A 14,417-nucleotide genomic window follows, 5' to 3' on the forward strand; every position below is an offset into this window, starting at 1 on the left:
TCTTTGTGCAATGCCGCCACCTGCTGTGAGGTATGGAAGGCCAAGAGTTTACCCGGAACACTTGTAATTATCATTTTTCACTTGCTTTTAACAAGTGTCAAATGTAATTTTTTTACACTATCGATTTTTGTTCACCTGTCCAGTTCGTTTACAGGTGCTTTGATCGCTTGTTATGTGCATTTTTATATGGAAGGTCAAGAGTTTCAAATCGTGTTGATTTGAACGCTTGTTTTAAGGGAAATTTTACACGAGTTCATTACAGCTGCATTTACAAGGTGATTACAACTTTTGAATATTGTGCTTTCAGATGCATGAAATTGTGTCATTGCACAAGAAAAAAATGTGATATCTAGAACTTCAACAGTTATTCAGCAGTCCCTATTAGAGGTCGACCAATTAATCGGAATGGCCGATTAATTAGGGCCGATTTCAAGTTTTCATAACAATCGGAATTTTGGACACCGATTTTGCCAATTTTTAAATTATTTTTTTTACACCTTCATTTAATCTTTATTTAACTAGGCAAGTCAGTTAACATTCTTATTTTCAATGATGGCCTAGGAACGGTGGGTTAACTGCCTTGTTCAGGGGCATAACGACAGATTTTTACCTTGTCAGCTCAGGGATTCAATCTTGCAACCTTACGGTTAACTAGTCCAACGCTCTAACCACCTGCCTCACGAGGAGCCCGCCTGTTACGCGAATGCAGTAAGAAGCCAAGGTAAGTTGCTAGCTAGCATTAAACTTAATCAATCATAATCACTAGTTATAACTACACGTAGTTGATGATATTACTAGTTTATCTAGCGTGTTCTGTGTTGCATATAATCGATGCAGTGCGCATTAGCGAAAAATGACTGTCGTTGCTCCAATGTGTACCTAACCATAATCACCAATGCCTTTCTTAAAATCAATACACAGAAGTTTATATTTTTAAACCTGCATATTTAGCTAAAAGAAATCCAGGTTAGCAGGCAATATTAACCAGGTGAAATTGTGTCACTTCTCTTGCATTCATTGCATGCAGAGTCAGGGTATATGCAACAGTTTGGGCCGCCTGGCTCATTTCGAACTAATTTGACAGAATTGTACGTGATTAATGATAATATTGAAGATTGTGCAATGTAACAGGAATATTTAGACTGATGGATGCCACCCGTTAGATAAAATATGGTGTCACGCCCTGACCTTAGTTATCTTTGTTTTCTGTATTATTTTGGTTAGGCCAGGGTGTGACGGTGGTTTGTTTAGTTTTTGTATTGTCTAGGGTTTTTTATATGTCTTGGGTATTGGTAGACTAGGTGTTTATATGTCTATGGTTGCCTAGATTGGTTCTCAATCAGAGGCAATCTGTTTATCGTCGTATTTAGGTAGCCATAATCTTTAGGTAGTTTGTGGGTTCTTATTCTATGTGTAGTTGCCTGTCTGCACTAGCCATATTTGCGTCACGGTTAGTTTTGTTCAGTGTTCTTTCTTTATTAAAGAAGTATGTACGCATACAACGCTGCGCCTTGGTCTCCTCCATATGACAACCGTGACATACGGAACGGTTCCGTGGTTCACTGAAAGAATAAACGTCTTGTTTTCGAGATGATAGTTTCCAGATTCGACCATATTAATGACCTAATGCTCGCAGTTCTGTGTGTTATTATGTTATAATTAAGTCTATGATTTGATAGAGCAGTCTGACTGAGTGATGGTAGGCACCAGCAGGCTCGTAAGCATTCATTCAAACAGCACTTTCGTGCGTTTTGACAGCAGCTCTGCTGTTTATGACTTCAAGCCTATCAACTCCCGAGATTAGGCTGGTGTAACGATGTGATGTGAAATGGCTAGCTAGTTAGCGGGGTGCGCGCTAATAACGTTCCAAACTTCACTTGCTCTGAGACTTGGAGTAGTTGTTCCCCTTGCTCTGCATGGGTAACGCTGCTTCGAGGGTGGCTGTTGTCGTTGTGTTCCTGGTTCGAGCCCAGGTAGGAGCGAGGAGAGGTACGGAAGCTATACTGTTACACTGGCAATACTAAATTGCCTATAAGAACATCCAATAGTCAAAGGTATATGAAATACAAATGGTATAGAGAGAATTAGTCCTATAATTATTATAATAACTACAACCTAAAACGTATTACCTGGGAATATTGAAGACTCATGTTAAAAGGAACCACCAGCTTTCATATGTTCTCATGTTCTGAGCAAGGAACTTAAACGTTAGCTTTCTTACATGGCACATATTGATCTTTTACTTTCTTCTCCAACACTTTGTTTTTGCATTATTTAAACCAAATTGAACATGTTTCATTATTTATTTGAGGCTAAATTGATTTTATTGATGTATTATATTAAGTTAAAATAAGTGTTCATTCAGTATTGTTGTAATTGTCATTATTACAAGTAAATGTGAAAAATCATCTGATTAATCGGTATCGGCTTTTTTGTCCTCCAATAATCGGTATCGGTATCGGCTTTGAAAAATCATAATCGGTCGACCTCTAGTCCCTATAGGATAACTTTTTGAAGAACCCTTGTTGGTTCCAGGTAGAACCCTTTTGGGTTCCATGTTCAACCATTTTCACAGAGGGTTCTACCAGGAACTAAAAAGGGTTATACTATGGGGACAGCTGAAGAACCCTTTTTTCTAAGAGTATCTAGTTCTAATGCTATGTCCATATTACAGCCACAACATGATGATCATGTATTCAAGCATCTGAAGACTAACGAGGAGGAAAAAAGCCTGCTTTGGATGAGCAAGGAAGAACAATAACAACTAGCTATATCAGATAAACATGGTCAGGAAAAGCAGGGAGAGAGCAAGCTAGTAGTAGTAACATTATTATTTGAAACCTCACATGCGCATGTATCTTTATATTTAAGCAATTAGGTGCCTCGGAGGTTTGTGGTATATGGACAAAATACCACGGCTTAGGGCTGTTCTTATGCACGTTGCAATGCAGAGTGCCTGGATACGGCCCTTAGCCGTGGTATATTGGCCATATTCCACAAACCCCCAAGGTGCCTTATTGCTATTAAAAACTGGTTACCAACGTAATTACAACCGTAAACAAGTAAGATTGACACATACCCGTGGTATACAGTCTGATATACTATGGCTTGCTATTTGTCTCATGTTGTACCGATCATGAACAAGACTGAATTCTGTTGAATTGTCAACTGGTCTAAATTCTTGTTAGGAAGACATTGCTGTTCAGAATGACATGTTTATGACTGTTGGTGATCACAGGAATCTCCACATGCTATGTTGAACGAGCACCAGGGATGGAGGGGGAGGAAAATGGACAGCTTCTTTCTACCATACCTTCACCAAGTCATACAATGTTTGCTTCATGAACAATTGTTACATCTTAAATAAATACAGAATTATTTTAGTTTATTCTGTTTCTAATATTTTTTATGATGGATGTGAGTAATTTAGCAGGTCTATAGTATGTATTGGTTCGAAACGTTTATTAAGTATCTATTCAGTCAACTCACTTTTATTTTTGCTAAAAATGTATGTTTTGTACTGTTACTTTTTACATGCTGAAACAGTCTCATTAGTTTTGAGCTAGACTATGATCAGGGAAATGTCTACTGTGAATGTCTACTACCCTTTTTTTAAACGTTGATGAATGAAATTAGCACCGCTTCTAATAGTTTGTTGCTTTTGTCTGGTGACGAAGTGGGTAACATGGAATTCATTGGAGGAGGAAGGGAGAATTAATGAGAATCTGAACATGGACAATGTCAGGAAATAAGTAGGATAAATGTACATCCTAGCAATGACAAAATAAACTGCAGAGGTAGCCTTAAGATAACATTAGATATGTGCATGTTATGTACTGGACAGATGGCCAGCCAGCTATTTTCAAAACATTAGATAACCAACTTGAGCGGTGATGTCTCAGTTTGCACCATATTTTCACATGGACGTATATACATATACTGAACAAAAATATAAATGCAACATGTAAAGTGTTGGTTTCATGTTTCATGAGCTGAAATAAAATATTCCAGACATTTTCCATATGCACAAGACGCTTATTTGTCTCAAATGTTGTGTACTCTGGTCCTTCCTCTGCTGCCTCCGTAACAGTTTATACATTCCTTTTTAGAAAACATTGTAATTCATATTTTGTGGTTTGGAAAGTATAGTGACTATTATTGCTTTAATGTATTCATCAAACAGATGGGGGTTTGGAAATGTAGGTACTTTTCGCAAAACAATCCCATCTGGTGGATGGAAAGAGTCAATTTATATATACAGTGGGGAGAACAAGTATTTGATACACTGCCGATTTTGCAGGTTTTCCTACTTACAAAGCATGTAGAGGTCTGTATTTGTGAGAGACAGAATCTAAAACAAAAATCCAGAAATCAAATTGTATGATTTTTAAGTAATTAATTTGCATCATCCAGTTTGCTTTTCGCACAGCGAGAGATGCAGTTTGGAAGAAAGCAAAGGAAAGCCCCTTTCTGAAAGAGATACAAATGTAGATTCGTTGAGGACCTGACTGCAGCAGACAAGGCAGCAAAGGCAAAGTTGTGGCCTCTTGTACAACAGGTCCGGAATCAAGGAAAGAGCGGATACCACAGGGAAATCAGAGCCTTTTTCGCCAACGGAAAATAAATACGACCTGGGTGATTTGTTCTGTCAGTAGGTTTATAAGGTAGCTCCTTCCCCACTGCAAACTGAGCGTTCTAGTTTTGAATTATGGTGTTACTGTTTACCAGTTAAGACTTCTGTTAATGCATATATAAAGCAACTTTTTATAGAGGGTACCGTTGAGATTGCACAGGATTTTTCTTTCTATTCTATAGATATAGACTTGAAGTTTGTCAATCAATGCCAGGGGGATACGGAACCTGCAACGCAGATCTTGTATTCTTTCAAGAAACACATTCATGCAAAGAGGACTATAATTATTGGAAAAATCAGTGGGGCAATGTCATTTCTTTGGCCCACGGGACCATATCATTCAGCTGGGGTTGCAATTTTAGCACACAATTTCAAAGGGCAATTTCTGTTTACTCAAATGGACTCCAATGGGCATTGGCTAGTAGCGGTCATCAACCACATGGACAGATAATGTGTTGTGTAATGTGTTTGGATACTGTTCTAGTCCTCCAAATAACTTACTTCTAGAGGAAATTCATAAGTCTGAGAAAATATCCATCCAGTTAGATTATAGTTGGTGGAGATTTTAATATGGCTTATTCTAATGGGATTGATAGATTGCCACATAGGACTAACATTGGTGTGAACAAGTTGGTGAATTTCTGCCAAAGCCTGGACTTAATTGACACATGGAGAGTTGAAAACCCCGGAGAGAACCAATACACATGGAGTAATAGAGATCGCTCTTTACAATCAAGAATTGATTTGTGGGTGATAACCTCTAGTCTTGAGCACAAATACTTTCTGCAGTCCTGATGCATCATAAAGTCATATGGTTGACTAAATGTGCAGTAATGATGGTAAGAAATACTCTGGTGGTTATTGGAAATTAAATAACTCATTGTTATTGCATATTTAAAAATGTGATTAAGAATCTAATTTCTATTTACTGGAGTTTAGCTACATCTAATCCAGAATTTGGGAAATATTGGGAACTGCTGAATTTTAAAATCCGCTCAGCCTGTATTACTTATGGAAAACAGCTTGCTTTAAGAAGGAGATGTGAGGTAGCTGAACTCTTAAGACAATTGCGGATATCACAGAGATTGAGCATCTTGATGTTAATGAGAAAGCTAAATTGAATGATTTACAGAATCAACTAGATACATTGTATGAGGAAAAGGCTAGAGGAACTTTCATAAGATCCAGAAAACAATGGCTTGAAAAGGCGAAAAGAACAGATACATTTTTAATTTGCAAAAGAGGGGAACTCGACACAGATTCATGGGGTTACCACTGAGGATGGAGAGTTGTTATCAGACTTTACCACTAAGTTTTATGAGAATCTTTACTCCTTAGATAACAACTTTAGTGACTAAGGATGTCCTTGATTCTCTAGAGAATGTTTATTCGGTTAGTGAAGAATTCAATCGGTCTTGTCAATTTTTATCCATTATGGACATACAGTACGGGGTTGCTCAGTTAAAAAATAATACATCTCCAGGTTGTGATGGATTAATCTCTGAATTTTACAAAACCTTCTCTGAAGAAATAGCACAATTTTTACTTGAAACCTTTAAGGAGGCTATAAAGAAGGGACAACTACCTGCCTCTGAAGCAAGGGGTTATTACTCTTATACCTAAACCACACAAGGATCTCTTAAATATTGATAATTGGAGTCCAATCACACTCCTAAATAATGACTACAAAATTATAGCCTTAGTCTTTGCAAAAAGGTTAAAGTCTTGTTTGAATGATCTGATTGAATGTCAATCAGGGTTTATGAAAGGGTGCCATATATCTAATCATCTGAGGCTGGTGTTAGACTTGGTTGAGTATTGTGATCCATTGAATGACTTCCCTGTTATCCTATTTTTGGATTTTCAGAAAGAATTTGATAAGTCACAATTTTATCGTTGATTGTCTTAAGCATTGGAAATCTGGTCGTATTTTTGTTGATGCTATTAGAACTCTGTATAATGGTGGCAATAGCTGTATCAAACTCTGTCATGGAACATCCTCAAGGTTTAACATTTACAAAGAAATACGACAAGGTTGTCCAATTTCACCTTTTTATTTATTTTTTGTTATTATCTCAAATGTTATGCTCATTATTTCATAAAATTCCATTTGAAGGCATGGTGGATGACACCTCACTTAAAAAAATGTGTAACAAGCTAGATTAGCTTTGGATATCGTGAAGCAATTCTCCAAAATCTCAGGTTTGGCATTAAATCTCTCCAAATGTGAGATGTTTGTTTCGAAGGAGCTGTCAATCCAGCAGATTGTAACATCTCTGAAAAAGATACTGTAACCTATAGCCTATCAATGTGTAGCCATACTGTGTAATAAAATCGATAATTGTGTACTAAAAACGTTAATGTGTTTTTGCAGAGTATACAACCATGCCTGACAAACATCCATAGAGATCAGTGGACAAAGGGCTGGACAATGGGCTGCACTGAAAAAAACGCATGGTTCCACAAAATACCAACTGGGATGGATCCTGAGGCAAATGTGGCTTCTTCATCACAATCTTTTTGCTTGTGTTAATAAAATAATTATAAAAATACTCTCGCTAGCTTTGATCCATGCCTGGGCAGAGGGACGCACATTTATTTGTTTGTCAGACGAATCATTGGGTCGAAACTACAGAACACACATGGCTAATGTTCAGAATTGTTTAATATATATATATATATATGTGTGTGTGTAATGTCTCCAGAATGGTGCAGCGGTCTAAGGCACTGCATCTCAGTTCAAGAGGCATCACTGCTGTATCACATCTGTATCACATCCTGCCGAGTCTCATGGGGCGGCACACAATTGGCCCAGCGTCATCTGGGTTTTGCCGGGGTAGGCCGTCATTGTAAATAAGAATGTGTTCTTAACTGACTTGCCTAGTTAAATAAAGGTGAAATAAAATACAAATAAAATTGTTTCATTACAAATTCAAAATGATGTAATATAGTGCCGAAACAACAAAAACTTGTCCCTGTTCCAATGAACTTACTGTACATAATGTAATGACCTGGCTAGATCATAAAGGAACAATTGTCCAGACAGAGGTATGAGTTTACAAATTCCCAGTTTATTAACCCAACTGAACACAGGCTACTGTTTGGCCGCAGCCCACGCCAAATAAATCAAGGATACCCGTATGAAACAACTGACCATCTCTTTTTAAGACCAGAGGTAAGAGAGAGAACAATGGCTAAACATGGCTTTAGACTTGCGATGCAAACCACCTACCTCCCCCCACGCCGCTCCACCAACCAACCAGGATGCCTGGCACAAGAACATTCCAGGCGTTTCCGTGGTTCGCAGCTGGCAGGTTGACTGGCATGTCAGACCCCGCGAACACTGGGTACTGGTAAGTACAACACAACCAGTGAACAGCATAACACATAACAAACAGCTGTCTGTGCGGGTCGCTACATTGCCCACCCACCACAAAGTCTCTCGTCCCCAAGGGAACAAACTAAATCCCTGAAGCAATCCGGAGGTCTCCTTCGCCTGTGTGGCCGTGATGGTCGCAGTGTCCAGATTAGAGGTCGACCGATTATGATTTTTCAACGCCGATACCAATACCGATTATTGGAGGACCAAAAATAGCCGATACCGATTAATCGGCCGATTTGTTTTATTTATTTATTTGTAATAATGACAATTACAACAATACATCAATAATACATCAATAAAATCAATTTAGCCTCAAATAAATAATGAAACATGTTCAATTTGGTTTAAATAATGCAAAAACAAAGTGTTGGAGAAGAAGGTAAAAGTGCAACATGTGCCAAAAAGCTAACGTTTAAGTTCCTTGCTCAGAACATGAGAACATATGAAAGCTGGTGGTTTCTTTTAACATGAGTCTTTAATATTCCCAGGTAAGAAGTTTTAGGTTGTAATTATTATAGGAATTATAGGACTATTTCTCTCTATACCATTTGTATTTCATACACCTTTGACTATTGGATGTTATTATAGGCACTTTAGTATTGCCAGTGTAACAGTATAGCTTCCGTACCTACCTGGGCTCGAACCAGGAACACATTGACAACAGCCACCCTCGAAGCATCGTTACCCATCGCTCCACAAAAGCCCTCTGCAAGGGGAACAACTACTTCAAGGTCTCAGAGCGAGTTACGTCACCGATTGAAACGCTATTAGCACGCACCCCGCGAACTAGCTAGCCATTTCACATCGGTTACACCAGCCTAACTCGGGAGTTGATAGGCTTGAAGTCATAAACAGCTCAATGCTTGAAGCACAGGGAAGAGCTGCTGGCAAATGCACAAAAGTGCTGTTTGAATGAACGCTTACGAGCCTGTTGCTGCCTACCACCGCTCAGTCAGACTGCTTTATCAAATAACAAATCATAAAATGAATTATAACATAAGAACAAACAGAAATACGAGCCTTATGTAATTAATATGGTCAAATCTGGAAACTATCAGTGAAATCCGGAACTGTTCCGTATTTTATCTAACGCGTGTCATCCATAAGTCTAAATATTCACAACCTTCAATGTTCAACTGTTGCATATACCCTGACTCTGTGTGTAATGAATGCAAGAGAAGTGACACAATTTCCCTAGTTTAATATTGCCTGCTAACCTGGATTTCTTTCAGCTAAATATGCAGGTTTAAAAATAACATACCTCTGTGTATTCATTTAAAGAAAGGCATTGGTGTTTATGGTTAGGTACATTCGTGCAACGATTGTGCTTTTTTCGCAAATGCGCTTTTGATAAGTCATCCCCTTTTGGCGAAGTTGGTCTTCACACAATTCGCAAGGAGCCAGGTGGCCCAAACTGCTGCATATAGCCTGACTCTTGCACAGAACGCAAGAGAAGTCACACAATTTCCCTAGTTAAAAGAAATGCATGTTAGCAGGGATTATTAACTAAATATGCAGGTTTAAAAATATATATACTTGTGTATCAATTTTAAGAAAGGCGTTGATGTTTATGGATAAATACACATTGGTGCAACGACAGTGCTTTTTTCGCGAATGCGCTTGTTAAATAACCGTTTGGTGAAGTAGGCTATGATTCAATGATAAATTAACAGGCACCGCCTCGATTATATGCAACGCATGACAAGCTAGATAAACTAGTAATATCATCAACCATGTGTAGTTAACTAGTGATTATGTTAAGATTGATTGTTTTTAAAAGATGCGTTTTATGCTAGCTAGCACCTTACCTTGGCTCCTTGCTGCACTGGCATAACAGCTGCACTCACATAATGTAATTGGCCGTGATCGGTGTTCAAAAAGGCTGATTACCGATTGTTATGAAAACTTGAAATCGGCCCCAATTAATCGGCCATTCCGATTAATCGGTCGACCTCTAGTCCAGATGTGAAACGGGGCTCAGTCCATGGCAGGGGGCTGCCCATCTGAGGCCCAGGGAATGAAGGCAGGGAAATGGGGGACAAGGATGAGGGAACGGGGAATACAGTCCGTGGCTCCGGGGAACCACGTGGTGACACAGGGAGGGAGACTGGGTGAGTGGGCTGTCTGGAGCCTTGTATGCAGCGCCTGGGTGTGGGTGCCTGGGGAATGTCATTGCCAGAGAGGGGAATTGTGTGGGTCCCTGGGGTTTGGGGAGAAGAGGCCCCTCTGTATTGGGCTAACCTGTCCCAGGACTGTGCCACCTTTCTCCCCCTGGGAGACAGCTGCACCCACTACACAACCTCCCCTACCCTCTCCAGAATGCTGCAGGGCCCCACTCAGTGGTTGTCCAACTTGGGCCATCTGCCTTTCTCAGGGGGCTGTAGACCCAGACCAGCTCCCCAGACACAAAGTCCCTTCCCCGAGTATGCACGTCATAGTTCCTCTTCTGCCTCACACCTGCATTCATCAGCTGCTCTCTGGCAAATGTGTGGGCTGTCTCCAGGCAGTCCTGGAGTCTCCGGCCCCGGGGGAACAGGAGGACTATACAGGGACCGACCAAATGCCATCTCTGGAGGGGTGCGGATCTCTCCCCAGCATGAAGAGGGCAGGCGTGCAGGTGGAGTCTTGGACAGTGAAGCGGCATGCCATGAGGACCATGGGCACATGCTTGTCCCAGTCATGCTGATGTTTGGCAGAGACGATGGCCAGCTGCTGTCCCAGCGTTTTGTTGAAGCGCTCCACAAGGCCATCACTTGTGCATACCCAGCCTCTCACACATGGTGAACACATGGGACTCAAAGTTTTTGCCTTGGTCGCTGTGGATGGACTCCGCAACTCCAACATCTCTGCTGTCAGGGTGTTGACAATGGTCTCTTTCTCCTGGTCAGGCAGAGTATAGGCCACAGGCCATTTTGTGAAGTAGTCCATGGCCGTGAGCACCCAGCGGTTTCCATTACATCCACTCCCACCCGACTGCAGTACAAGTTCAACGGGACATGGCGTTGGAGTGGCGTGCCTCTGCCCCGTGAAGTCGTACGGCTGAAGCTCCTCCAACCAGCGTGCAACCTGCCCCTCTGGCTCTTTGAAAGACATGAGCCACTGGAGAGCAGAGTGGTCAGTCCTTACAATAAAGGGCAGGCCACCCAGGTAGTACTTGAAGTGTTTGATGGAAGCCACAGCAGCCAGGAGCTCCCGCCGGGTGACACAGTAGGGGTGCTCATGTTTGTTTAATGTCTTGCTAAAGTATGCCACCACTGTCTCCCTCTCTGGCCCCAGCTGGGCCAGCACCCCACCCATGCCCACATTGCTCATGTCTGTGTCCAGGATAAAGGGCAAGGTGAGGTCAGGGGGGGCAAGCACAGGGACCTTGATCAGTGCACGTTTGAGGCTGTTAAATGCCTTGTCTTTTGGCAGCATGCGGTTCAGGGGAGCAGCAACGCTTGGGAAGCCCCATACAAACCTCCTGTAGTACGAGGCCAGGCTCAGGAAGCTCTTCAGCTGATGCTGGTCGTTGGGGGTGGGCCAGTCTCGGACAGCTCCCACTTTGTCCTCCATGCTGCTGATACCCTTCTTCCCAAATTGGTGGGCCAAGAAGGACACCTCTCTCCTCATAAAGTGGCACTTCTCGGGGTGGAGCTTCAGGCCTGCGACAGCCACCTCTCTCCAGCACATACCGTTGCGTCCCCAGGGCTGGCCGGATGGAGCTGCCATGGGCCAGGATGTCGTCGAGGTATACCAGACACTCCTGTCGGGGGCTGCCATCCACCACCCTGTCTATCAAACATTCAAATGTAACTGGAGTATTGCACAGGCCGAAGCACAGGACCTTGAACTGCCAGTGTCCTCTGTTAGTGGAGAATGCAGTTTTGGCTTCTGGGGAGAGGGGCACCTGTCAATAGCCACTGCGGAGGTCCAGTGAGGAGAACCACCTAACCAGGTCCAGTGACTAATCGATATGGGGTATGAGTCCTTCCTGGTTACCTCATTCATCTGCCTGTAGTACACGCAGAACCTCAGCTTGCCTCCCTTCTTAGGAACCATTACGACTGGTATTACATACGGAACATTTCAAGAACTTTGAAAGTTTCTTCAATTGCAGTTGCAAAAACCATCAAGCGCTATGACGAAACTGTCTCTCATGAGGACAACCACAGGAAAGGAAGACCCACAGTTACCTCTGCAGCAGAGGACAACTTCACAAATAAATGGTGAAGCCCAAATAAATGCTTCAGAGTTTAAGTAACAGACAAATCTCACAATCACCTGTTCAGAGGAGACTGCGTGAATCAGGCCTAAATGGTTTAAATGCAGCAAAGAAACCACTTCTAAAGGAGACCAATAAGAAGAGACTTGCTTGGGCAACACGAACAATGGACATTAGACCGGGGGGAATCTGTCCTTTGGTCTGATAAGTCAAAATTTGAGAGTTTTGGTTCCAACCGCTGTGTCTTTGTGAGACACAGAGTAGGTGAACAGATGATCTCCGCAATGTGTGGTTCCCACCTTGAAGCATAGAGGAGGAGGTGTGATGGTGTGTGGTTCTTTCCTGATAACACTGTGATTTACTATCTACTCCAGCCCGAGTTGTCTGTTTAGCTCACATAGACCTCTGTACAGTAGTGTGTGCACCCCATAGAAAATGTGTGTGTTGAAAACCATTTCCTCAGTGTGCTTGACATTTAGGATGCACCTCTGTATCTCTTACAAGCCTCTGTTTCTCTGACCTATACACAGTAGTCGGTATCTTTACATTAGACCCATAATGGCAGTATCATCAGAAATCTGGACAATATAGCTATCAGTGTGAATAGGATAGGTTCGCTCTGACCTGCTGGGTCCTGTTGGTCAGAAATGAGTGATACCTCCACCTTCACTGTGGAGGATGTGTGGCTGCAAGATGTTAAATGCTGAACCAAAATCCACAAATAGCAGTTGAGCATAGGCCAATGAGGATTGCTTCATCAGTGCCACATTTGTATTTGTAAGTAAGCTGATGAGGGTCCTTGAATACTCTTCATTTTAAGCTGCCCAATTCTATAAGAGTAATTATTTTGAGCCATACACATTTTTGTCATCATCTGACAATAGTCAAATAGATGCCATGAGTTATAATAGTCAAACATAGATTTATTGGTAAAAAAACAGTAGGCTGTTTGCTACCCAATTATTCAAGAGTAGTTATTTTTATTGGTAATAAATAAAAACTGGTAGACTAATAACTGACATCAAAATTACTTTTATTTTCATATTTTCGCTATACATGAGGTGTTTTTTGTGTATTTTGTTAACATTCAAATGGCACAGTATGATTCTCTATCAAGAATAGAGTGCCTTGTCGCTCTCCCAGTCTTGTTTCACACGGTCGGGAACCGACCAATAAAAATGTGTTAAGAAACTAAAAACAACACACTCAATTAAAACCGCCTAACCAATTACAGAGCACTGGTGTAATGCCTATCGCTGTTGTTCCTCCCACTTCTGTTGACACGCCCACTTTCAGACACTCCACATACTGTATGCGGTTACCCATATTTGCAGCGCGTGGCTTCTCAAACACCATACTTACCACGAGGGGCTTCTTCAAATGGACGGCATCATCGATGTGAACCTAGTATCTCACAATGACAGGGTCATTCACACATGTATTGTACAAAAAGCTGTAAAGCATAAATACAATCATAGATCATAAAAAAATTAAAAAATAAATGGGGCAATTCAATTGTTTAGCTGGAACTCTGTATTTTCATATTTTCCAAAATACTTTATGGAATGCAGTTAAAATAAAATGTGTGTGTGCGTGTGTTTCTTTCATTCTGCAAAAATAAATATAGAGAATAGAAATGTCCATAGTATGCTGTAGATCTCTATATGCTTCTCTCTAAGTGCAATCCGTTTTGTCACCAAAGCCCCATATGCTACCCACCATTGCGAACTGTACGCTCTCGTTGGCTGGCCCTCGCTTCATACCTGTTGCCAAACCCACTGGCTCCATGTCATCTACAAGACCCTTCTAGGTAAAGTCCCCCCTTATCTCAGCTCGCTGGTCACCATAGCATCACCCACCTGTAGCACGCGCTCCAGCAGGTATGTCTCTCTGGTCACCCCCAAAACCTTTCCTTGGCCGCCTCTCCTTCCAGTTCTCTGCTGCCAATGACTGGAACGAACTACAAACATCTCTAAAACTGGAAACACATCTCCCTCACCAGCTTTAAGCACCAACTGTCAGAGCAGCTCACAGATTACTGCACCTGTACATAGCCTACCTATAATTTAGCCAAACAACTACCTCTTTCCCCACTGTATTTATTTTATTTATTTTGCTCCTTTGCACCCCATTATTTTTATTTCTACTTTGCACATTCTTCCACTGCAAATCTACCATTCCAGCGTTTTACTTGCTAT

Source organism: Oncorhynchus masou, chromosome 29 (genome assembly GCF_036934945.1).
Source record: "Oncorhynchus masou masou isolate Uvic2021 chromosome 29, UVic_Omas_1.1, whole genome shotgun sequence".
Classification (NCBI taxonomy): domain Eukaryota; kingdom Metazoa; phylum Chordata; class Actinopteri; order Salmoniformes; family Salmonidae; genus Oncorhynchus; species Oncorhynchus masou.